This window comes from Gorilla gorilla, chromosome 16 (assembly GCF_029281585.2).
Source record: "Gorilla gorilla gorilla isolate KB3781 chromosome 16, NHGRI_mGorGor1-v2.1_pri, whole genome shotgun sequence".
Taxonomy (NCBI): Eukaryota; Metazoa; Chordata; class Mammalia; order Primates; family Hominidae; genus Gorilla; species Gorilla gorilla.
Genome location: NC_073240.2, coordinates 54,811,226 through 54,838,470, shown reverse-complemented (window position 1 = coordinate 54,838,470; position 27,245 = coordinate 54,811,226). Strand labels below are relative to the sequence as shown.

General features: G+C 37.6%; 1 protein-coding gene and 1 pseudogene across 1 annotated transcript in view; one reads left to right on the top strand and one right to left on the bottom strand.

Annotated features, from left to right (window-relative positions):
• UNC13C (unc-13 homolog C) overlaps nucleotides 1-27,245 on the bottom strand; it is a 649,688-nt gene that overhangs the window by 561,300 nt on the left and 61,143 nt on the right. The gene's annotated exons all lie outside the window — the stretch shown is intronic.
• LOC129526850 (intraflagellar transport protein 80 homolog) lies at nucleotides 15,080-18,513 on the top strand (annotated as a pseudogene).

The following is a 27,245-nucleotide window of genomic DNA, read 5'->3' as shown; positions in this document are numbered from 1 at the left end:
GACAATACAGTTTTCCTTGAGGTAAGTATAATTACTTGAGGCAACTTCGCTTTCAGGAATCTTCAACCAAGATTAAAAAAACAGTCAGTCATCAAATCGAACCAAATAGGAGTACAGGGAAGAATTATTGCCTTAATAATCTAAGAAACTCATTTACATTAAAAAATATCAGCATGAGCCAGGGCTATAAGCTAAAAGACTGTCAAAACAAGCCATGTCTTAGATGGAGTGAGTGTGGTAACATCCTGCATTAGTGTGGCAAAATCTATTCTTCCTAAATTAAAAAAAAAAGATAACAATTTTTCTGTTTTCCCCTTCAGCACTGATCCTTGGAATCTAGGCATTAAATTTAGATATTTCTGCGGGACAAGACTTTGCCTTCTAGAGTATCATGCTGGATAAAACCAGATGGACATCTTAGCACTAACATCACAGCACTTTTTCCCTTTCCTCAATTTTCAGTGCCCAAATACTGTAGCCACTGGCCTCATCTCTGGTCTCCACTACTCAAAATAGGGAAATAGCCTATCACTGCCTAGAAACTTCATTAACTGCCTAGAAATCATCTTCTGAAGGCATAACAAGTGACCTCTGAAGCTCACAAATCTCACTTCAGTGGGTCTCCATTTCCTCAACAGAGGAGTGCTCTCTAGAGCCCTGTGGCCACCTTGCAGTGGGGTTGAGAGCTGAATGAAATCCTTGGCCTATAGCACCTCTCTGTGTTTTCACATAAGTGCACAGATGATATTGAATTTGACCATGGATTTCCAAGTCTGAAAAAACAAAATGTTTGAAAACAGCAAAGACACAAAATGGACTAACTCTAACAAACATAAGCTTCAACTTCTTAACAAGGGATTTCAAAGACCATTCTCAGGTTCACCAGAGAAATTACTCATCAGAGAAGGGAAAAAGAAATCAGCTTGTATTTCTTAGCTCTTATTATGTGCTAGGCTGCTGGCCATCATGCTAGAAGACAGGAAAAGCATTAGCTATCATCTTAATCAATCTATAACTCTTTACTTATTAATTCAGATGATCCATGCATATCTTTTATTGACACCACAAAAATGAGATAAACTATTCCCAGAAGCTTCTCTGGAGATGACTCTGCTGACTGGGTTAAGAATGTTTTGAACTTTTTCTATTTGTTTAAAACTGCTGAAGTAATATCAAAGTCATAATTAGAGATAAAGTAATTTGGATCTTCAGAATTTTGCATAGGTGTTCATGCTAATAAATAGTAAAATTGGGGGACATGGTTAAGTAATCATGGAAGAGAAAATAATTAAATTCAAACTGTGCTTGCTTTGTTTTCCATTAGCCAGTACAGTGATTCCTTAATATTGCTCCCTTCGTTGGAAGTCAGTAAGTCATTCAGCAACGAGGATAGCAGAGAGTAGGTTGGTGTTCACCAACTCCATTCCTCTTCCAAGACGCACAAAAAGAGTGTATTTCCCAGTCTCACTTGCAGTTAGATTGGGGCCATGGAACTAGCTCTTGCCAATGGAATGGAATGGCCCCCAAAAGTTCTTGTGAGGTACTGGTCTTTCTCCCACTAACTGGAACTGAAGAATTCCAGGATGGCAAAGCCACCCTAAAGAAAGAGCCCAGCATCTTGCATTCTTACTTGGAAGACAGCCTCCTAATCTGCATTGAGCTGTGATGGAGGCAAAAAATAAATCCTTGTTATGATAAGCCACTGAGATTTAGGGGATGTTTCTTATAGGGGCTTAACAATACAAACCAGATATCAAAGAAAGGGCTCAGGCCCAATATTCTGTGTCACCTTAGCATGGTTCATTATCAAAAACTAACACGAGATATAAAAGGGTGCAGTGAAGAAATAGTGAATACTGAGGGCTGGCAGCAGAGATCGTATAATGCAGAAAAAGCATATCGGAGAGTGGAATTGGAAACTTAGGGAAACTAAGGCTGTTGGAAACTCAAAGGAAACAATAGTAGAAGTCCTGTAGCTGGCTCCCTTGTTAGGGCTCAAAAGGCAGGCCACCAACAGAGAGGTGGGCCCCTGAGGACTTTACTGACTGTACCTGGTGTTTATCTCTCTGATCCAAGCTAGAAAGTGAGCTCCTGCGTAGTCAGATCATTTGAAATGCCTGCTGCAGTCCAGACCTCTGAGAAAGACAGTCTGGTTTGCATATCTAATTTGGAGATCTAGATATTGGCTCAGAATTCCAAGGATACCATTGGGGTGAATGAATCTTAAACATAGGAAGTTTTCTATAACAAAAGTAATATTCATCAGCTAGAATTCCTTGCAGAGTGAATTTATTTACATATTTTACTTCTCAAGTACTCTCATCTTTCTCTGATTTTGAGAACTTCATATAAGACTTTCTTCCATGAAAGCTTTCTTACATGATGATGGTCAGTAAAAGCAAATTAAAACCTCTAATATTTTGGGAAGTACATGGAAAGTGATGGGAACTCTTCAATTAAAGCCTGTTTCCTGAAAGTGAATTAAACAGTACCTGTAGTTATTCCTATTTAACTGCTCTTAACAAGATTATAGGTAGTGGTTCCTGCTGATAGATTGAGTGCAAAGGAATAAGAAGCACCGGAAACTGGGGAGGGAAGTGACTGATGTGAGTAAATATATATTTGGAATATGTCCATTTAATTATTCTGAATGAGCTTCTGGTTCACGTTAGCAGCATCTCTTGGGAAATCAGCTACACCGCATTTGTTTCACTGCTTCCACGTGCATATTGAATGAAACTGTGCAGACTCAATACAAATTTATTCTCTGCTGATCCTAAGGAGCACAGTGGAAATCTGAGGCATCAACTTGCCAGCCCGCACTGTGTGAGGAAAGACCTTAAGTGAGCTAGAGACAGGTTCTCAAACTTCGAGGTTGCAATTATTTTTGTAATCTTTTTAGCAACAGATCAACCATGTTTATGCAGAGCCAGTAGGTCTATTTACAGGCAGAAATAACAAATGAAATTATGGCAAGATCATGGAGCCATAGATCTCTCTGTTGCCACTAGGTAGCCATATGACCTTAAGTTAGTGACTCTGAACAATTTTCTGCACTTGACCTTTATAGGTTAAGTATCTTTCGTGAGAGTAATTTAACCAAAAGCTAGACACAAAATGTGACAGACCTGACAAATCTGAAAAAAAAAAAGAAAAAGAAAAATTGAGGTAGGAGGATGGTGAGCAGCTAGACACAAAGAGGGATAAGAAAGCTCTTTAAATCCATCTCCTGTTTTCACCTGGTTGTGGGCCAAATCTTAGAAATTCTTGGGTGTCAAAAAACAGTATCTGTTTTATCCATGAAACTCCTATTGTCCTTTGTGCCTCCAAAAATCCTGTATTTCCACACAGATTTGTCTAACGGCCCTTTCCCCTCCTTCTCAATGACAGACTCTCTAAGGCAGCTGTGTCTCCCACCTTGAAGCTTTTGTGCTATATCCAATTAGCATTTTCCTGCACCAAAAAGATTTGTGGAACTCAATGGAAGCATAGCATTGCTTTCACACTTAGCACAAAGACTAGTCATTTTTTTAAAAGGTCAAGTGATTCTTGTAGCATTTACTGGTCCCTAGAATTCATTCAAGACAGAATCTTCTTTGCAGTTTATTTTCCATGCTATTGCTGGAAAAATACCAGTTTGCTTCCATAAACTCCAATGTTCTGAATCTAGGAGAATAAAAATGAGTGAGGGAGAAGTAAGTGAGGATGTTAAAAAAAAAAAATCAAATAACCACTATCCTTTACTGAGAGCTGATGACTCCTAGGAGGGATCTGAAATGAAGGAAACAGTTGGTACTGGCTTTGGCATATGCCCTCAGTACTTCTCTCCTCCCACTTGGTGCCCTGTCCAAGCTCTCCAAGGACTCTAACATCCTAAATTCTTGCCTATTGCCCCCTTCCCCACCCCACGTCTCTTACTCAGCTTCGTGCGTGTCTTGCTTTGGAATTACCCTTCCCTAAAATCAAACTCTCATTTACTTAAAGCATATCAGCCAGGTTAGAATGAAAGCTAATTCACATTAAGTTTATGACTAATAATCTTCCCACATACTCTTTAACATATTCTGGAATGTTTTCTTATTAGCTCTAATTGGTGAAATTTCAGTCAGTGTGGAGGAGATATTTTGAAATAGGAAGGCATCCTCTCTCATCCTGGAAGGAAAAAAACCAAATACCACAGGTTTTCTCTTCATCTATCCCCACTACAATTCTCCAGGCCTATCCCTAATGGGAACTAATGAGCCTTTCTTTCCCCTCTCACCAACTTCCTGAATCAAGACCAATGAGCATTCCTAATTACAATTTTGTCTCTCAATGAAAGGGGATGGGGTAGAATAACTGGGATATCTAGACTTACACCAAGCTACAGTGAGATTTTCATGTCTCAGTTCCCAGTATTTGCAGCGGTCAGTTATTACATGAGTAGGTCCCAAAATTTATGGAGGATCAGGATCACCTGAAGGGCTTATTGAATGCCAGATTCCTGGGTTCTACCAGTAGAGTTTCTAACAGCAGTATGCTTGCGTGGGGTTACAATTTTGCATGACTATCAAGCTCCCTTGTTGATACTCATACTGCTGGTCTAAGGACAACACACTAAGGACCACTGCTTCAGACTAAACTGTGCTTCCACATGGAAGGTAAAAAGCATTCCTGAAGTAGAAGTTATATACTCAACAACATAATGATGTAAAAAAGCACCACATGTTTAGGACCAGTGTCATTTTGCTTTCTGGAAAGTTGAGTTTTGTGAAAAGAAGAAGAAAAATGGAATTGAGAGAGTTTAGGGCTAGGATACAAGAATCATGTCAGTTTAGAATGTGGTGCTGGGATCATCCTCTATAGGAAACTATGACCTCTGCCATGTTAGGAGAATCACACAGAGGATGGAGATTTTTTTTTTTTTTTTTTTTTTTTTTGAGACTGAGTTTCGCTCTTGTTATCCAGGCTGGAGTGCAGTGCAATGGGCGATCCCGGCTCACTGCAACCTCCACCTCCCAAGTTCAAGCAATTCTCCTGCCTTAGCCTCCCGAGTAGCTGGGATTACAGGTGCCCGCCACCACGCCTGGCTAATTTTGTATTTTTAGTAAAGGTGGGGTTTCACCATGCTGGCCAGGCTGGTTTCGAATTCCTGACCTCAGGTGATCCACCTGCCTAGGCCTCCCAAACTGCTGGGATTACAGGTGTGAGCCACCACGCCCGGCTGAGGATGGAGATTCTTAAGAGATATATGAAGTCATCTTGAGTCACTCCCCATCTTGGCATGAATGAATAATTTAAGTTCTTCGTATATGACTGATACAGGCTGCCCAAATTCTGAGGGGCATTTTTTAAATTTACAAACATCCATGACCCTGATTTAACTGACATACCCATGCTAAGAATGAAGGGGAAAGAAAGTCTCTTTCTGGTTTTCAATCTTCTCCGTTTTCCTTCTTTTCTCCTTAATTCTTTCTGCCTCCAAGGCATTCTAGAGCCATTATCAGGCTGCATGCAGTGAGGAAGCTCACTGCTCACGAAAAGGTTTTATAGAATGAGAGCCCTCCTTCTACTTTCTCTTGCACCATGTTGACAAACTCACCCTCTTTTCTCCACTATCTTGTTTCCCTTGCTCTCTCTTACTTAAGCATGCCTAAAAGGGCTTGCTGTACCATTATGCTGACAAGGGAGGTAAGATTCCAAGGTTTGGATTTGGACATAGGGTCTGTATACTTCCTCAGAGGCCTTTAAGTTGGTCTTTGTGCTCCAACCCAACTTCAACAGAGAGTGATCCAATTAGCAAAAAAAATCTCTGGTCCACGGAAAAAAGGAGGCAAGCTTCCAAGAGCAAAGAGGTGTTTCTTTTGTTTGTACAACTAAAATTTACTAAATAGAGTACCATTTTTCTTCCAGCCACCTAAATTCTGAGGGACCATAGACATTATTCACTGTCTTAGGTGAGGTCCACCAAGAATCAGACACTGGACTAGACTTTCTAGTGCTTTCTAGTACCTTTCTAGTACTCTAGTCCTTTGTAGTACCAATCCTTTCTAGTTGTTACATAAAGGTTGCTCCTAAGATGTTAATTTCTTTTTTTTTTTGTCTTTTTTATCTTTTAAATTTAGATTCCTTTTATTATTATTATACTTTAAGTTTTAGGGTACATGTGCACAACGTGCAGGTTTGTTACATATGTATACATGTGCCATGTTGGTGTGCTGCACCCACTAACTCATCATTTAGCATTAGGTGTATCTCCTAATGCTATCCCTCCCCTCTCCCCCCACCCCACAACAGTCCCCGGTGTGTGATGTTCCCCTTCCTGTGTCCATGTGTTCTCTTTGATCAATTCCCACCTATGAGTGAGAACTTCGGTGTTTGGTTTTTTGTCCTTGTGATAGTTTGCTGAGAATGATGGTTTCCAGCTTCATCCATGTCCCTACAAAGGACATGAACTCATCATTTTTTATGGCTGCATAGTATTCCATGGTGTATATGTGCCACATTTTCTTAATCCAGTCTATCATTGTTGGACATCTGGGTTGGTTCCAAGTCTTTCCTATTGTGAATAGTGCCTCAATAAACATACGTGTGCACGTGTCTTTATAGTAGCATGATTTATAATCCTTTGGGTATATACCCAGTAATGGGATGGCTGGGTCAAATGGTATTTCTAGTTCTAGATCCCTGAGGAATCGCCACACCGACTTCCACAATGGTTGAACTAGTTTACAGTCCCACCAACGTGCAAAAGTGTTCCTATTTCTCCACATCCTCTCCAGCACCTGTTGTTTCCTGACTTTTTAATGATCGCCATTCTAACTGGCGTGAGATGGTATCTCATTGTGGTTTTGATTTGCATTTCTCTGATGGTCAGTGATGATGAGCATTTTTTCATGTGTCTGTTGGCTGCATAAATGTCTTCTTTTGAGAAGTGTCTGTTCATGTCCTTTGCCCACTTTTTCATGGGGTTGTTTGTTTTTTTCTTGTAAATTTGTTTGAGTTCATTGTAGATTCTGGATATTAGCCCTCTATCAGATGAGTAGGTTGCAAAAATTTTCTCCCATTCTGTAGGTTGCCTGTTCACTCTGATGGTGGTTTCTTTTGCTGTGCAGAAGCTCTTTAGTTTAATTAGATCCCATCTGTCAATTTTGCTTTTGTTGCCATTGCTTTTGGTGTTTTAGACATGAAGTCCTGGCCCATGCCTATGTCCTGAATGGTATTGCCTAGGTTTTCTTCTAGGGTTTATATGGCTTTAGGTCTAACATGTAAGTCTTTAATCCATCTTGAATTAATTTTTGTATAAGGTGTAAGGAAGGGATCCAGTTTCAGCTTTCTACATATGGCTAGCCAGTTTTCCTAGCACCATTTATTAAATAGGGAATCCTTTCCCCATTGGTTGTTTTTGTCAGGTTTGTTAAAGATCAGATACTTGTAGATATGAGGCATTATTTCTGAGGGCTCTGTTCTGTTCCATTGGTCTATATCTCTATTTTGGTACCAGTACCATGCTGTTTTGATTACTGTAGCCTTGCAGTATAGTTTGAAGTCAGGTAGTGTGATGCCTCCAGCTTTGTTCTTTTGGCTTAGGATTGACTTGGCAATGTGGGCTCTTTTTTGGTTCCATATGATAACTTTAAAGTAGTTTTTTCCAATTCTGTGAAGAAAGTCATTGGTAGCTTGATGGGGATGGCATTGAATCTGTAAATTACCTTGGACAGTATGGCCATTTTCACAATATTGTTTCTTCCTACCCATGAGCATGGAATGTTCTTCCATTTGTTTGTATCCTCTTTTATTTCATTGAGCAGTGGTTTGTAGTTCTCCTTGAAGAGGTCCTTCTCATCCCTTGCAAGTTGGATTCCTAGGTATTTTATTCTCTTTGAAGCAATTGTGAATGGGAGTTCACTCATGATTTGGCTCTCTGTTTGTCTGTTATTGGTGTATAAAAATGCTTGTGATTTTCGCACATTGATTTTGTATCCTGAGGCTTTGCTGAAGCTGCTTATCAGCTTAAGGGGATTTTGGGCTGAGACGATGGGGTTTTCTCGATAAACAATCATGTCCTCTGCAAACAGGGACAATTTGACTTCTTCTTTTCCCAATTGAACACCCTTTATTTCTTTCTCCTGCCTGATTTCCCTGGCCAGAACTTCCAACACTACGTTGAATAGGAGGGGTGAGAGAGGGCATCCCTGTCTTGTGCCAGTTTTCAAAGGGAATGCTTCCAGTTTTTGTCCATTCAATATGATATTGGCTGTGGGTTTGTCATAGATAGCTCTTGTTATTTTGAGATACATCCCATCAATATCTAATTTATTGAGAGTTTTTAGCATGAAGCGTTGTTGAATTTTGTCAAAGGCCTTTTCTGCATCTATTGAGATAACCATGTGGTTTTTGTCTTTGGTTCTGTTTATATGCTGGATTACGTTTATTGATTTGCATATGTTGAACCAGCCTTGCATCCCAGGGATGAAGCCCACATGATCATGGTGGATAAGCTTTTTGATGTGCTGCTGGATTCTGTTTGCCAGTATTTTCTTGAGGATTTTTGCATCAAAGTTCATCAAGGATATTGGTCTAAAATTCTCTTTTTTTGTTGTCTCTCTGCCAGGCTTTGGTATCAGGATGATGCTGGCCTCATAAAATGAGTTAGGGAGGATTCCCTCTTTTTCTATTGATTGGAATAGTTTCAGAAGGAATGGTACCAGCTCCTCCTTGTACCTCTGGTAGAATTCGGCTGTGAATCCATCTGGTCCTGGACTTTTTTTGGTTGGTAAGCTATTAATTATTGCCTCAATTTCAGAGCCTCTTATTGGTCTATTCAGAAATTCAATTTCTTCCTGGTTTAGTCTTGGGAGAGTGTATGTGTCGAGGAATTTATCCATTTCTTCTAGCTTTTCTACTTTATTTGCATAGAGGTGTTTATAGTATTCTCTGATGATAGTTTGTATTTCTGTGGTATCAGTGGTGATATCCCCTTTGTCATTTTTTATTGTGTCTATTTGATTCTTCTCTCTTTTCTTCTTTATTAGTCTTGCTAGTGGTCTATCAATTTTGTTGATCTTTTCAAAAAACCAGCTCCTGGATTCATTGATTTTTTGAAGGGTTTTTTGTGTCTCTATTTCCTTCAGTTCTGCTCTGATCTTAGTTATTTCTTGCCTTCTGCTAGCTTTTGAATGTATTTGCTCTTGGTTCTCTAGTTCTTTTAATTGTGATGTTAGGGTGTCAATTTTAGATCTTTCCTGCTTTCTGTTCTGGACATTTAATGCCATAAATTTCCCTCTACACACTGCTCTGAATGAGTCCCAGAGATTCTGGTATGTTGTGTCTTTGTTCTTGTTGGTTTCAAAGAACATCTTTATTTCTGCCTTCATTTCGTTATGTACCCAGTAGTCATTCAGGAGCAGGTTGTTCAGTTTCCATGTAGTTGAGTGGTTTTCAGTGAGTTTCTTAATCCTGAGCTCTAGTTTGATTGCACTGTGGCCTGAGAGACAGTTTGTTATAATTTCTATTCTTTTACATTTTCTGAGGAGTGCTTTACTTCCAACTATGTGGTCAATTTTGGAATATGTGTGGTGTGGTGCTGAAAAGAATGTATATTCTGTTGATTTGGGGTGGAGAGCTCTGTAGATGTCTATTAGGTCCACTTGGTGCAGAGCTGAGTTCAATTCCTGGATATCCTTGTTAACTTTCTGTCTTGTTGATCTGTCTAATGTTGACAGTGGGGTGTTAAAATCTCCCATTATTATTGTGTGGGAGTCTAAGTCTCTTTGTAGGTCAGTCAGGACTTGCTTTATGAATCTGGGTGCTCCTGTATTGGGTGCATATATATTTAGGATAGTTAGCTCTTCTTGTTGAATTGATCCCTTTACCATTATGTAATGGCCTTCTTTGTCTCTTTTGATCTTTGTTGGTTTAAAGTCTGTTTTATCAGAGAGTAGGATTGCAACCCCTGCCTTTTTTTGTTTTCCATTTGCTTGGTAGATCTTCCTCCATCCCTTTATTTTGAGCCTATGTGTGTCTCTGCATGTGAGATGGGTTTCCTGAATACAGCACATTGATGGGTCTTGACTCTTTAATCAATTTGCCAGTCTGTGCCTTTTAATTGGAGCATTTAGACCATTTACATTTAAGATTAGTATTGTTATGTGTGAATTTGATCCTGTCATTATGATGTTAGCTGGTTATTTTGCTCATTAGTTGATGCAGTTTCTTCCTAGCCTTGACGGTCTTTACAATTTGGCATGTTTTTGCAGTGACTGGTACCGGTTGTTCCTTTCCATATTTAGTGCTTCCTTCAGGAGCTCTTTTAGGGCAGGCCTGGTGGTGACAAAATCTCTCAGCATTTGCTTGTCTGTAAAGGATTTTATTTCTCCTTCACTTTTGAAGCTTAGTTTGGCTGGATATGAAACTCTGGGTTGAAAATTCTTTTCTTTAAGAATGTTTAATATTGGGCCCCACTCTCTTCTGGCTTGTAGAGTTTCTGCCGAGAGATCAGCTGTTATTCTGATGGGCTTCCCTTTCTGGGTAACCCGACCTTTCTCTCTGGCTGCCCTTAACATTTTTTCCTTCATTTCAACTTTGGTGAATCTGACAGTTATGTGTCTTGGAGTTGCTCTTGTCAAGGAGTATCTTTGTGGCGTTCTCTGTATTTCCTGAATTTGAATGTTGGCCTGCCTTGCTAGATTGGGGAAGTTCTCCTGGATAATATCCTGCAGAGTGTTTTCCAACTTGGTTCCATTCTCCCCGTCACTTTCAGGTACACAATTAGATGTAGATTTGGTCTTTTCACATAGTCCCATATTTCTTGGAGGCTTTGTGCGTTTCTTTTTATTCTTTTTTCTCTAAACTTCTCTTTATGCTTCATTTCATTCATTTCGTCTTCCATTGCTGATACCCTTTCTTCCAGTTGATCGCTTCGGTTACTGAGGCTTGTGCATTCGTCACGTAGTTCTTGTGCCGTGGTTTTCTGCTCCATCAGGTCCTTTAAGGACTTCTCTGCATTGGTTTTTCTAGTTATCCATTCATCTAATTTTTTTTCAAAGTTTTTAACTTCTTTGCCATTGGTTCAAACTTCCTCCTTTAGCTTGGAGTAGTTTGAGCTTCTGAAGCCTCCTCTCTCAACTCGTCAAAGTCATTCTCCATCCAGCTTTGTTCCGTTGCTGGTGAGGAGCTGCGTTCCTCAGCTGGATGTTAATTTCTTGACATTTTTTTACTTGTACTCAATTGGGACTTACATGCTCTTGTAATCAGAGAAATCATGCAGAGAAGCACAGAAGCTAATGGAAGGTATCCAGTAGATGTGAAGAGAATACCCACAACTTTCTTGCAGTCATTTTGAGTATTTTTCTTCTTTCTTCATCAGGTGTCCTGAAATTTCCAGCTGTCAATAATAAATGTACCCACTGGAAGCAAAACATATATTTTAGTTTCATGACCTTTCATGCCCTGTTAGTGTTACCTTAATTCCATCCCATCCTGTTATTAGAATGACTCTATCAGTGTCTTTCTAGAAAACAAATGTAGGGATAAATTTATTCCAAAAAAAAAAACACCATCTATGCAAAAATGTCTTTGAAATCTTGATAATTAGTTCTACGAAACAACCCAGAGAAGTAATGCTTAACACTTTCCAAATGCATACTGATGGTAAGAAAAAGCATCAAATACTCACATTTGCATTTTGTCTAGACATGGCTACAAACTAAAATCCCTCATTTGATCAGCTGGAGGGGCCAAATAAATCTCTGTTATCAGTACAACAATAGCACTTGCTTGTTTTGTAGCAGCGCATATAAAAAGAATATTTAAATAAAAAATAGAATCTCAAGAAATATATTTTTTCAAGGTAAGCACTCACCATAGTATATTTGAATTATTAGTCTGATATAACTTTACTAGAGAAATGACAGAAAAGAAGACAAGACTAATGATATGATATGATAATTGAGTTGGCAAGGACAAATTCCTAAGTAGCTAATTTAGTGTTCAGGGAAACCCCAAAATGCATAAGCATGATTTTTCCATACTAAAAATGAGTCATTGTAACTGATTTAGGCATGAGAGGTATTTTAGTATAATAAATCAATTATTTGGCATTGCATGTTAATAAGTTTTATCTAATCAATTTGCCATTTTAGTCACAGAGAAAATCTTGTAATGTAACAAGCAGCATGATCAAGCTTGACCCCTATAATAACGCCTATTTATCTGCAGGCTATAATTGTAAAAGAAGAATAAATAAAGCAATTTTGTCATCCTGATCAAACAGTGTAGGCCACAGTTGATTCAGATGTTACAACAATGCAGATGATACAACTCACTGGGCAGCAATCTTCATGAGCACTAAGCAAAAATTAAAATTGACTGCATCAAAGTCGACTCCATTTTTGCCTAGCCTTCATTAAGGGTCAGCAAGAGAAAACAAACAAAAAAAATAAAAACAAAAAATAAATATGTTGGTGAAAATGTCATTTGGGCTCTCATTTACCTGGCAGGGTATAGACAGAAAATACAGGTTTAATGTAAATAATTGATACTGTGATATGCCTTTATAGTTGAAAATAGTCAACATGGTACATTATAAAACCAGTAGAGAAAGTGGGAAGTTCTTAAGGAGTGAAGAAAATCTTTCAAATTTGGGTCACATTCCCATATTTAAATTATAAACAGCAAGTAGATGCTGAACATCCAGCTTAATGATCCTATCTTCTTGATTCTGCAATGGTATATCAGCATGTTTTTACAGTATAAAATTCTAGATTCATAACATTTAATTCTATTCACAAAATTCTGTTAGCAGGAAATCATCCTGTGACAATTTAACAGAGGGCAGCCTTAAGATAGGTATTATGATAGGAGGATGCATAGACAAATCAGTCACAGTCAATACCTCCAATGAGCTTACAGTCTAAGAGGGAGAGATTGACAAGAGCACTAGAGTGGGATGGATACTAATACAGAACCATCTATGTGGTACATGGAGATGCAGAGAAAGAACAGTCAAATGATAGGTAGGCATAAATTAGTGCAACCATTATGGAGAACAGTTTGGAGGTTCCTCAAAGCTAAAAATAGAGCTATGATATACTCCAGCAATCCCCCTGCTAGGTATATGCCCAAAGAAAGGAAACCAGTATACTTAAGAGATATCTGCACTCCCATGTTTACTGCAGCACTATTCACAATAGCCAAGATTTGGAAGCAACCTAAGTGTCTATCATCAGACGAATGGATGAAGAAAAGTGGAAGCACTATTCAGCCATAAAAAAGAATGAGATCCTGTCATTTGCAACAACATGAATAGAACTGAAAGTCACTATGTTAAGTGAAATAAGCCAGGCACAGAAAAACAAACTTCACATATTCTCATTTATTTGTGGGAGCTAAAAATTCAAACAATTGAACTCATGGAGATAGAGAGTAGACGGTGGTTACCAGAAGCTAGGAAGGGTAGTTGGGGGTAGGAAAGGGGATGTGGGGATGGTTAATGGGTCCAGAAATAAACTTAGAATAAATAAGATCTAGTATTTGATAGCACAACAAAGGGACTACAGTCAACACTAACTTATTGTACATTTAAAAATAAGTAAAAGAGTATAATTGGATTGTTTGTAACACAAAGAAAGGATAAATTATTGAGGTGATGGACACACCATTCACCCTGATGCAATTATTACACATCGTATGTCTGTATCAAAATACGTCATGTACCCCATAAATATATGTATCTAATATACAGCCAATATAAACCATAAATTAAAAAATATATAGGTAGGCAGGGAAGCATGTCACAGAAAGCTTTATAAATAATGTGACACTCAGGTTATTTGTTAACTGTGGAATTTACATTCGTATTTTTGCAAAATCAGTTTCAAAGTTCTAGAACACATTCTGAGTTAAGAATAAGAAAATTTAGGCTGGGCATGGTGGCTTATGCCTGTAATCCCAACACTTTCGGAGGCTGAGGTGGGTGTATCACTCGAGGTCAGGAGTTCGAGACCAGCCTGAACAACATGGTGAAACCAGATGTCTACTAAAAATAAAAAACAAATTGGCCAGGTGTGGTGGCACACACCTGTAGTGGTGCACACCTGTAGTCCCTTCTATCAGGAAGCTGAGCCAGGAGAATTATTTGAACATGGATGGCAGAAGTTGCAGTGGGTCGAGATCACACCACTGCCACTGTACTCCAGACTGGGCAACAGAGTCAGACTCCATCTTAAAAGATAATAACAATAATAAGAAAATTTAAGAGTCAACTGGATTTCTAAATTTATTAACTTGGTGCAAAGTAATTGTGGATTTTTGCCATTACAACCAACCTAATATTTTTCTATATGCTTTTAGCTGGATAGTAACCACATCACTGAGTACTATTTCTGTCACTGGATACTTATAAAATCATATTAACAACTATATTGAAGACATTGTTCTAGGTGACAAGTGAAAGCAAACTAACTAACTAAATAAATACATAAATGATTAAAGCACAACCTTTACAACCCAGGAAGGAAACAACTTATAAAACAAATTTAAGCACATAAAGAGTTGAATATTAAAAACTTAAGATAGGTTTTAACAACTGGAAAGCCATCCTTTCTTCTTGGATAAAACACTTCAACACCATAAACATGTCATTTATCATTCAATCCATGTGTTTATTATAACCTCTGTAAAATACCAACAAAAATTTTCAAAGTCAGCAAGTGAGATTTAAAGTCTGTATAACAGAAACATACGGAATGAAGTTAGAAAATGAAAAATCATATCCATCATAGAACCACAGCTATCTGATCAGCAGCTAGTGTTACCAGATACTGAAATACGTACTAAAGTCTCTATATTTGAAAGACTGTGATATAGTACATTGAATAGAGAGACTAAGCAGTGGGGAAAAAATTAGGAAGTCCAGGAAAAAAAAACCCAAATACAAATAGAAGTTTGTATATTATATAAATGTCAACTCAATCCACCAGATAAAAAAAGTACACTTTTTAAATAATGAGTGTCAAGACACTCTATAATCATTTGGAAAATGATGAAATTGCATCCATTCCTTATACCATATGTCAGAATAAACTCCAAATGCATCAAGAATACAAATGAAATACATGAAGTTATAAAAATATTAGAAAAAAAGATGGATCCATTCCTTTATCACCTGAGTGTGGGGAAAACCTTTCTATGTCTAAAATACAGATGCAATAAAGGATTGATAAATGTGGCTCTATAAAAATGAATTTTCTATAAGGCAAAAAAGAAAATCACAATAAAAGAGTATAAAAATCTGGGAGAAAATGTTTGCAACATACATCATAGTTAAAAGACTAATAGTCAAGAAGTCACTATGGTGACCAGGAGATCGAGAGGCTTCTTGGTAACTGGTACTAGCTATATGAAAGCAATTGCCACTGCTTTCCTGGAACATGAGTAAATACAATCAAGTGGCATTTTAAATTTTTGCTGGAAGTGGTCATGAGACTGAAGATATCTCTTTTAAGAGAACCAAAGCATCAAGAATTAGTAAGCTGTGTAGGCTGGACTACTGCTGAAGGGCTGTATTCATATAGTGATGATCACCAGATAGTGAAGAGGAACTTGTTCACTAGTGGAACAACTCAAATAGTAAAGCTTCCTGATGATATTTACCCTATAGATCTTCACTGGTTTCCAAAGAGTTTGAGTATAAGAGACAAACTCAAGCAGAAAGCTTTGTCCTCATAACTTCTGATGATAAATTTAATTTGATTTCCAAGTTAGAAAGAGTGGAAAAAAGTGTAGCAGCTCACTCTGGAGAATACTTGCAGGAAGATAGAATGATGAAGCAACAGCATTAGTTACAATTGGAGAAGGTGGACAAATAAAAATTTGGTCGAAGACTTGGATGCTTAGATCAACTTTAGCTTAGCAAGCCCAGGTCAGCTCCTGACTACTCCCAGAGAATATTCCCAGAAAATATACTTATCAAGTACAGAAAAAGGAGGAGTGCCTTCTGAGGAATGGTATTCAGTAGTGTGGAGTCCTGATTCAGAAAAGGTTCTTTATACAGCAGGCAAGCAGCTGATCATTAAACCTCTTCAGTGGCCGACACAGTGGCTCATGCCTGTAATACCAGAACTTTGGGAGGCTGAGGTGGGTGGATCACCTGAGGTCAGGAGTTCATAACTAGCCTTGCCAACATGGTGAAATCCCTGTCTCTACTAAAAATACAAAAAGTAGCCAGGCGTGGTGGCAGGCACCTGTAATCCCAGCTACTTGGGAGGCTGAGGCAGGAGAATTGCTTGAACCTGGGAGGCGGAGGTTGCAGTGTGTCGAGATCACGCCACTGCACTCTTGCCTGGGAGACAGAGTGAGACTCTGTCTCACAAAAAGAAACCTCTTCGATCAAATGCTAAAGTTTTACAGAAGGCTTATGATGGCATCATTTTAAAAATAGATTGGAACTCAGTCAATAATCTTATCTGCTGGTGAAGACTGTAAATACAAGGTATGGGATAGTTACAGCCACCCACTGTACAATTCACAACCTCGTGAGCATCCTATTACTTTAGTTGCCTGGGCTCCAGATGGAGAATTGTTTGCTATTGGATTATTTCATACTTTACACTTATGTAATAAAACTGGGTGATCACATGCTTTAGAAAAACACTGGTAGCAAATTTAATATTGCGTGGTCAACTGATGGCACTCAGACTGCTGGAGTGTGTGGAATTGGGCATGTTGTTTTTGCACCTGTGGTGGAAAACCAGTGGGAGTGGAAAAACTTTCAAGTAATATTAACTGAAAGAAGGACCATATAGGTTCGTAACATTCTTAATGATGCAGTGAACTTATTGGAATTCCATCATGGCCACTAAAGTATCTTTGAACTCTGCACACTTAGTTGTTTCAATGTCTCTTCAATGTTATGTGGTCTCCACAAAGAACTGGAATACACCAATTATATTTGGTCTCAAAGAAGGAACTGTTAGTTTTATCCTGCAGGCAGAAAGACATTTTCTTCTTGTAGATGTTAGTAGTATCAATTTATATTCATATGAAGGGCCCTTTATTTCATCTCCAAAATTTCCTGCAGTGAGAACAGATATTCTGAATGCACAGACTGTGTCTCTGAGTAATGATACCATAGCAATGAGACAAAGCTGATGAAAAAATAACCTTTTCTTCAAGGTTTCAACTGGAAAACTATTAGATGATGGAAAGCTTCTTCCTCGTAAGGATGCAATCTTGAAAATTGCTCTGGATCAAAAAGGACTTACCAATGACAGAAAAGTCACTTTCATTGATAAAAATAGAGATATCTATATCACTTCTGTGAAACAATTTGGGAAGGAAGAAAAAATGCTCAAACTTGGAACAATGATGCATACTTTGGCATGGAGTGATACATGCCATGTCCTTCGCAGGCTTCAGGACACTCAATTTACCGTGTGGTATTATTCCAATATGGTTTATGTGGACAGTGACACTTTGCCTAAAACATTACATGAAAGGGATACAAATGAATTCAGTAAAAATTCCCAAATTGTGAGTTTTGTTGGAAATCAGGTAACTATAACAAGAGTTAACGGCCCTCTGGTTCACATCAGTGTATCACCATATCCTGTTATTCTCCCTGAATATGTAGGCAGTTCAAAATGGGAAGATGATGTAAGACTTTGCTGCTTTGTTGAGGAGCAAACAATGTGAGCTTGTCTAGCTGCTATGGCAGTTGCTAACCAAAATATTACTATTACAGAAATAGGCTATGCAGCAATTGGCGAAATTGATAAGTTTCAGTACATCAATTCTATAAAAAGTCTTTCATTTAAAGAGTCAAAAAATGGCCCACATACTAAGGTTTAGTGGAAACATACAGGAGGCTGAAATAGCACTTCTTCAGGCTGGCCTCATGATCAAGCAATCCAGATCAATATTAATCTCTACAACTGAAAAGGGCACTGGAATTGGCTGCAAAATACAAAACACATGTTGATACGGTTGTTGCTTACTGTCAAAAGAAAAGTTTTTGGAGACATTTGGTAAAGAGGAAACATAAACAATACTTGCAGTATGCAGAAGGTCTCCAGATAGATTGAGAGAAAAATCAAAGCCAAAATTGAGATTGAAATTACAAAAGAAGGAGAACAATCATCAAGCAGCCAATCCAGTAAGAGTATAGGTCTAAAGACCTACATGCCATGCTTATATTTAAGAAGTTTTGTATTTTGAAATGAATTCTGATTAACTAAAGATAAGCATGTTTTGGCTGATAAAAAAAGGATAATCTTTAAATAAGTATAAGCACTTGCTGTGTATTTAATGTAAAAGTACATTCAGAAAGACGAAACACAAAGTAATTTATGTACTTCTTGGTTTTATATTTTTCTAAACCAATAATTAGCAAAATATTACAGTATACTTATGATATGCCTGTGTAGTGTTAATTGTATTTCAATTTTTTGCCCATTATTTCATCCCTGAATCTTCAGCCTGAACAAATATGAATGTTGACTATAAAACATTGAACTATTTAAAAATGTACGTTATTATTAATTTCTATTTGACCTCTAAATTGTGAAATGCCTCAAAAAGTTTATTTATAGAACAAAAATACTTGAGGATGGATTTGCGCAAATGTGTAAAAAGCAGATACTTATACGCCAAAGTTCATAGCAGCATTACTTGAATAGCAAAAGGCGGAAACAACTGAAATATCTATCGTGAATGGATAAACAAATGTGGTACAATACATACAATGGAATATTATTTAGCCTAAAAAGGAATGAAATTCTGATAAATGCTACAACAGGATAAACCTTGAAAACCTATGCTTAGTGACATAAGCCAGACACAAAAGATCAATTATGATACCACTTATATGAGGTACTAGCATAGGCAAGATCATATAGAAAGGAGAACAGTGTTTACCAGAGACGGGTGGGGAGAAGGAAGGGTAGGGGGTGGCTATTGATTAATGGGTACATAGCTTCTGCTTGGGATGAACAAATTCTGAAAATGAATGGTAATGATGGTTGCTCAACATTCTGAATGTTAATGCCACTGAATTGTACCCATAAACATGGTTAAAATGGTAAATTTTGTTATGTATATTTTATCATAATTTTAAAAATATATCTAAAATGGGTAAGAAGGCTTCTCCTCATTCCTTTCCTGACTTGAGATGGTCAGGCAATAGGCCCTGAAGTCTGAATTTGTGAAAATCTTTTTAAATGATAAACCTGTTTGACTAGTCTTAATCATTTGTCTCCAAATTATTACCACATAACTTTTTAAAAAATAAATACCGCTTAGAAAATCTTATGTGAACCCATTTTTGGAAATTGTACATTACAGAGTGCATTTATGTGTATATATGGAATTACATATAAATATGTTGCATGTGTATAAAGGGATAAAGGGATTGTGTCTCTTACCCCTATCTGAATTACTATGTCTAGTTTTTTTTAATAGAAATCTTTTCTTTTTAACATGTTTCTTTTCTTTTCTGGAATGTTGGAATATTCTGCTCTTGATCCAGATACTGGGTACAAGAGTGTATTCAGTTTATGAAATCTGATTGAGCAGTGTACTTATAAGTTGTACTGTTTATATATTTCCTATGTTGTTATATTTCAATGAAAAGCTTAAAAATTTAAAAATGGTTAAAAGAGTTTTGTTATATATATTTTACCACAATAAAAAGGTAAAAAATAAAGTGTCTATGTTCTAGAACAACAACAAAAAAGGCTAATAGCCAATATAAAAATATTTTTAAAGTTTGAAGGAAAAAACCCACTAGAAAAATGAACAAAACTATATACACTGGTGGTTTGGAATAAGACTAATATAAAAATAATCTTTAAACATATGAAAAGATTATTGATTTCATTCACAATAAAATAAATGCAAATTAAAATTACGTTGAAATATGTCAGTTGAGTGGCAAAAATATAGAAGTTTGACAATATACATTGTTGATGAGACTCTGGAAAAACAAGCATACTCATATATTACTAATGGCAATCCAGAATGATGTAATCCCTATGGAGAATAATTGCTAAACCTAACAAGCCTATTCATACACTGACCCAGAAATCCCTAGGTATTTACTCTGATGACACACCTCATAGAAAAATACATCTACAGTGCTATTCATTGTTGTAGTAAGTTATTAGACACCAATTCACAAGATATTGGCAGGATTAAACTTTGTTACATCCACAGAAAGGGGGGTATTATGTAGCAATAAAGACAATGACAAAGATCTCCATAAAGTACTGAAGTAATCTCCAAGATAGATTGTTGGGTAAAAAAAACAGCAAACTTGAGACAACTGAATATCAAAGTAAGAAATGATGGAAATGGATGAGAATATTGAATACCGAATGAATCTGGAATCTATACTGATACTACAATAAATTTTTAAAAGAGAATTAAAGGAGATAATAAAATCTTCTTTATAGAAGAATGCCAATTAATACAAGTAAAAAGACTGATAGAATTAGAAAAACCATCATTTTGCAAACTTGATGGTAATTATCAATTCAAGCAAGAATTATCAATGGATGCTAAAGCTAGTTTGTAGAAGACTGAAGAAAAATAGGATATTCTCAGAATCTCGAAGTATTTCCCCAGAGATTATTTATTTACTAAAATAACTTACTCTTTGTTCAGTAAACACCTCAGGTTTATGGTTAAGAAAGACAGATTTCAGCCAGGCAGTCAGGTTGTATTAGCTACTCCTACTCTCCCCATTAGTATGACTCACCACAGAATCAGTGCATCTAGAGTTGGTAGGAAAAAGTACTGCGACCTCCCACTGGTCAGAGGCCCCACCACACATGGTAATAATTCCACCACCAGTTAAGAACAGGTGTTCTGAAAAATTCATGGGCATCAATGCTTATATATAAAATTTATACTGAAGAGAGCAATTGTATTATTCAGGGGAAAAGAAAGATGGAAATTCACCAATAAATATCTTTTAAGAAAAATGTGTAGGTTAAAAGTATTCTGAATTTTTAACAGGGTTGTTAAACAAATTCAATGAGGAACAGAAAAATCTTTTCAACAAATGTTGCTAGACAACTAGATATCCACATAAAAAAGAATGAAACTAAACCCCTGTTTTATACCATACGCAAAAATTAACTCAAAACAAATCTGAAAACTAAATAAAACTCTTAGAAGAAAACATATAAATAGCTCTTCATGACTTTGGATTTGGCAATGGTTAGATATGATACCAAAAACACAAGCAAAAAAAGAAAAAATTGATAATTTACACTCCATCAAAATTTAAAATTTTTGTGTTTCAAAGGACACCATCAAGAAAATGAAAAGATAACTCACAGATTGAGAGAAAATATTTTAAATCACATATGTCATAAGGGACTTGTAACTAGAATATATAAAAATATCATACAATTCAACAATAAAAAGAAAAAATAACCAAACTAAAAACTGGGCAAAGAATTTAAATATATATTTTGCTCCAGAGAAGATACACAAATGGCCAATAAGCACACGGAAAAACACCCTTAGTAATTAGAGAAAGGCAAATTTAAACTAGCAGCTACATGAGATGATGGATATGTTAATCTGCTTGACTATAATAACAATTTTACTATCCGTATGTATTTGATAACATCATGTTGTAAACCTCAAATATACACAATAAAATTTATTTTTAAAAATATCACAATGAGATACCACCTCACCACGAACAGGATGAGTATAACAAAAAAGTCAGGTAATAACAAGTGTTGGTGAGAATGTGGAGAAAGTGGAACTCCCCCACACCCCTCACCCCGCCTGCCACATTGCTGGTGGGATTGTCAGGTTGTGCAGCCACTTTGGAAAACAGTTGGGAAATTCTTCAAAAAGTTAAACAAAGAGTTCCACTGAACCAAGTAACCCTACCTCTAGATCTACATCCAAGGAAACTTTAAATATATGTTATCATAAAAACCTGTACACAAATATTCATAGCCGCATTCATAATAGCCAAAAAGTGGAAATAGCTTTTTCCAATCAGCATATAGAGGGATGAATGGATAGACTAGTGTGGTATATCCATAATATGAAATACTGCTCAGGCACAAAAAGGAATGAAGTTACTGTTATGTGCTACAACATAGAGAAACCTTGAAAACATTATAATATGTAAAAGAAATCAGATGCAAAAGGCTACATCTTATATTATTCCATTTATATGAAAGGTTCAGAAAAGGCAACTCCACAGGGACAGAAGGTAGATTAGTGGTTGCCAGAGGCTGGGGGCAGGGGGAAAAGAGAGTGACGACAATAAACATGGGGTTTCTTTTTTTTTTTTTTTTTTTGAGACGGAGTCTCGCTCTGTCGCCCAGGCTGGAGTGCAGTGGCGCGATCTCGGCTCACTGCAAGCTCCGCCTCCCGGGTTCACCCCATTCTCCTGCCTCAGCCTCCCGCGTAGCTGGGACTACAGGCGCCCGCCACCACGCCCGGCTAATTTTTTGTATTTTTGAGTAGAGACGGGGTTTCACTGTGTTAGCCAGGATGGTCTCGATCTCCTGACCTCGCGATCCGCCCGCCTCGGCCTCCCAAAGTGCTGGGACCACAGGCGTGAGCCACCGCGCCCGGCCTGCGGTTTCTTTTTGGGGTGACAAAAGTTCCAAAATTAGATTATGGTGATGGTTGTACATCTCTAAATATGCTAAAAACTATTGAATTTTATTTACACTTTAAAAGGGTGGATTTTATATTATGTAAATTTATTTTGATAAAGTTGTAATAAGAAAAACTTATTCTGAAATTAAAGCCTAAGCTGTGAGTGATACAAGGCCCAAAGGGAAATGGTCTTTAATAATGCCACCTGTCAATAGAGCCATCTATCAAACCAGGACCCAAGAGTATGTAAACGAAGTCATATGATCGCATAGAATAGATGAAAAGAGTAGGACACCCCACTGAGGGACAAAACATCATCCCAAAATAGGGTATCCCAAGTTCTGTATGTCTACACATTAACTAATACAAGATTGCATAGAAATTGTGGCAAGAGTAGAAACCTGTTTCCCTTGACAAGAACCAAATGAATCACCCCAAATGGCTGGATGTTTACAAACTCCTCTGCCATACATCTTTGCTCCTACCTAAGAGGGAAGCCAGAGGAAAAAAGCACAAACTTGCTTAGAGAAGACAGAATCCTACAGCCTCCATTTCTGTGGTTTCTACATCTGACCAGATCCAGAGTAAAAATAAACTGCTGCTAAAAGAGAACTTGGAAACTTTGACTGGGCTTCAAAATTCAAAGTCCATGTACATTTAATTAGCAAGGCATACATGAAGTGACACATGTTCCTGTATCTGCTGGCTTAATATCTCCAGAAATTGCAGTGTAAATGTTGCCCAAATTCTCTGTCTGTTGCATAGTGATCTCCTGATGAAATTGACATGTTGCTCAAGGCTGCCTCCTTTATTGCATAAATGCATTAAAATAAATTTCCATGTCCAGAATTATTTTAGCCACTTTGTGAAAAAAAATATATGGTTTTAAAAATGTATGATTTCAAAACCCATCCACATATAAGGTAAATTTACCATAAGCTTATTTTAGTAGAGTCCTGGGATGAAGCCATTATTGTTCTGAGGCAAGAACATGTTATAAGCCTTTCCTTATAGAGCAGCAGTCATGTTTCCAGGCTGAATAGGGAGCATCTAGTGGGCTTCTTAAGGACAAGAAGTGTGATAGACTCATTTTGTCGTACTTTCGTAACATTGATGCTCAATGTTATGCACAGTAGATTCTCAGTAAGTGGTTTCTTTTTCTTTTTCTTTTTCTTTTTTTTTTTTTTTTTTTGAGACAGAGTCTCGCTCTGTCACCCAGACTGGAGTGCAGTGGCACAATCTCGGCTCAGTGCAAGTTCCACCTCCCGGGTTCACGCCATTCTCCTACTTCAGCCTCCCGAGTAGCTGGTACCACAGGCACCCACCACCATGCCCGGCTAATTTCTTGCATTTTTAGTAGAGACGGGGTTTCACCCTGTTAGCCAGGATGGTCTCGATCTCCTGACCTTGTGATCCGCCTGCCTCAGCCTCCCAAAGTGCTGGGATTACAGGCGTGACCCACCACACCCGGCCTCAGTAAGTGGTTTCTAAGCCACTAAGTTAATGAATGACAAATAACCAGGTGACATGTGGTTACCATCTATCAGTTGTCCTCCACTGGAATATAAGATTCTTCACTTCCCCTATTTTGTATTTGTATCTTTCCTCTTTCATAGGGATAACTTTTGTTCTTAGCAGTATCAGTATATTTACCCATTTGCCTAAACCTGCAGGTGTGTTCGGGTTGAAAAGTCACTATTGAAGTTATCCCTACAGACTAACATTTTCAATGATAAGCTCAAAATTCATCAGTGATAAATCCCTATGTATTTTCATTTCATGCTTTATGTCAAAAATAAGATTTTTCTGACAATTATTTGATCTAGGGCTCCAAGACCTGATTCTGAAGTATTGTGATATTTTATAGAGGTTGAGTATTCCTTATCTTGGGAAAAGAAGTGTTTTCCACTTCTAATATTTTCCGATTTCAGAATATTTGCATTATATGCCAGTTAAGCATCCCAAATTTAAAAATTGCAGCATCTTGTTGGTGCTCACAATGTTTCATATTTCAAATATTCAGATTAGGAATGCTCAACCTGGAATGCCAAGCCCCAGCACCATCATGCTAAGTTGAGATGTACTCGATCAGATTGTGAAACATTACACAAATCTTATCAACTAATCCTCTTCACCACTGACAGCACTATACCCCCAACTTCAAAATGCAAATAAAGTAAAACAAAGTACTGTTTATTACTTTATCAATTTTAAAATGTCTCAATATGGTATTAGCTAACAGTTACATAGCATTTATTATGTACCAGATATCCATCTTTATCTATACTAAGTAATTTAATCTTCACAACAACCCCATGATGTAATATTATTTTCATTATTCTCATTTGACAAATGAACAAAGTGAGGAAAAGATAAGCAACTTGGCCAACGTCACACAACTCATAAATCAGAGAGCTGGTATTAAATCCAAGACAATTATCTCTGAATCATGCTCTTAACTACTATGCTATGTAGCTTTGGGATGATGAAAAGAGTATGGTGTTCCAGGCATGTCTATTCATTGCTAGTTAGAGGTATATGGGAACAACATTTCCAAAAGACAATTTCTTACGTATCTCTCTGAGTCTTGACAGTCATTTTTAGTCTTTAATATTTTGACTTCTATGCATTTATTCTAAAGAAATAATATATAAAATGAAACAGATTTATATACAGAGAAGTGTTATTTATAATCACAAAAAGAAAATAGAAAATATGCCAAGTGTTATGAGAGTGTTTAATTATAATTTTTAGAGACAATGAAATATTTGACTACCAATTAAAATGATATTTAAGGATTTTTATGATATGGGAAATATTTGTGACATAATGCTAAGCCAAATGCAGGATACAAAGTTTTATATATACTACCATCTTATATTTTAAAATACAGAAAGGTATTCATTTAACAAACATTAAAGAGCTCCTCTACGTTATCCATTAATAAGCAAAACAGACAAAGTCTGCTGCTCTGGTGTAGCTAACTTTCCATGGAAGCAGGTAAACAATGAGTATATTAAGTGGATAAATTATGCAGGGAATTCGAAGGCTAAGTGCAATTACAAAGAGAACAGAGCAGAGTGAGGGGAATTGGGAATGCTGGGTTGGTGCATGCAGGTTGCAAAATTAAATACAGATAAGTCTCACTGAGACAGTATGATCTGAGTAAAGACTGGGAGGAGGTAGAGGATTTAGCCAAGTGAATACCTGCGGCAAGAACATTTCAGGCTGAGAGAACAGCTACAGCAAAGGCTCAGTTGCAGACACTGTTAGTACCATACGCATATTCTGGGTGCTCACCTCTACACACCTGAAGACAGTTTACTGCAAACTCCTGTGACTCACTTCCAGCAGGCCTTTATTTTCAGGCCAAAGAGCATCCTAAGCCAGTACTTGGGGCAAGCTGGAAGTTAACAGCCCTGAAAGCAAAACTCAACCAATGACAGCTAGGGAGTTGTTGAAAAATACCCCCAGCTTTCCCAGCCTGGGTAGGATAACACAGAGACATGTTCCACACTGTCCCCTAGAGAGTGTTTCTCAAACATTAATTAGGGTGTAAGAATCACCTGAAGCCCTTGTTAAAATTTTAACAAGATTTTGATTAAGTAGGTCTGGGGTGGGGCCTGAATCTCATTTTAACAAACTCCCAGGTGATAGCATCATGCTGGTTCACAGACCACACCTTAACTAGCAAGGTCAGGGTTCTTAAGTGGGATTGGACCCACCTGCCTACAGCCTAAGTCTATCTTGTGTCAGCTTCCTTTCTATACCTGACTCCTAGTCTCTCTCCCACAGTTTTAATTTGGCATCACCTTTGAAATAAACTAGTTGCATTTACCCTCTTAGAGTCTGTCTGCTTCTGGGGGAACCCTACCCATAGGAATGAGCCTGGTAAACTAGAAGAACACAGTGAATCCAGGTGACTAGAACAGAGTGATTGAAGGTTTCAGCAGTAAGAACAAGAAAGGAGCTTGGAGAGGTAATGAGGAAAGAGCGTAAAGGCCACAGTAAGGGGTTTGGCTTGTTCTCTGAGTAAAATGGGGGTGGGGTGGGGGAGGCATATTGTAGAGTTTTGAAAAGAGGATGACATTATGACATACTGACATTAACAGCCTCACTCTGGCTACTGGTGGGGGTCAAGGGAAGAAGCAGGGAGGCCATTGCATCCAGTGCAGAGATGATGAAGGCAAAGGATGGGGGGCTGGAAAGGGAAGCAAATGAAGGTGGAGGAGTGACATGTAAGAAGTCATCAGATTCTAGACACCCAAGTGAAGCAGTCAAGGAAACAGTTACATCCTAATAGGCTAGAGTCTAGGAGGGAAGTTCATACTAGGAAATATAAGTGTGGTCGTCTTCAGCACGCAAGTGGCATTCAAAGTTATGGGACCAAATGGGATCACCGAGAATGCCAGTGTAAGTAGGAAAATATACAACCATAAATAGGAAAAAAAAAGAGGCCAAGAACTGAGCCCTGGAACACTGCAGTCTTAGAAAACTGGAAGTGAATATGCTCAAAGTCAATGGTAGAAATATCTGTGTGGAGGGATTCTAGTTGGTTATTTTTCCTTACTTTCATTAGCTTGACTTTAGTGTCATCTGTGGAACCAAAGACCCAAGGGATATGCAACACC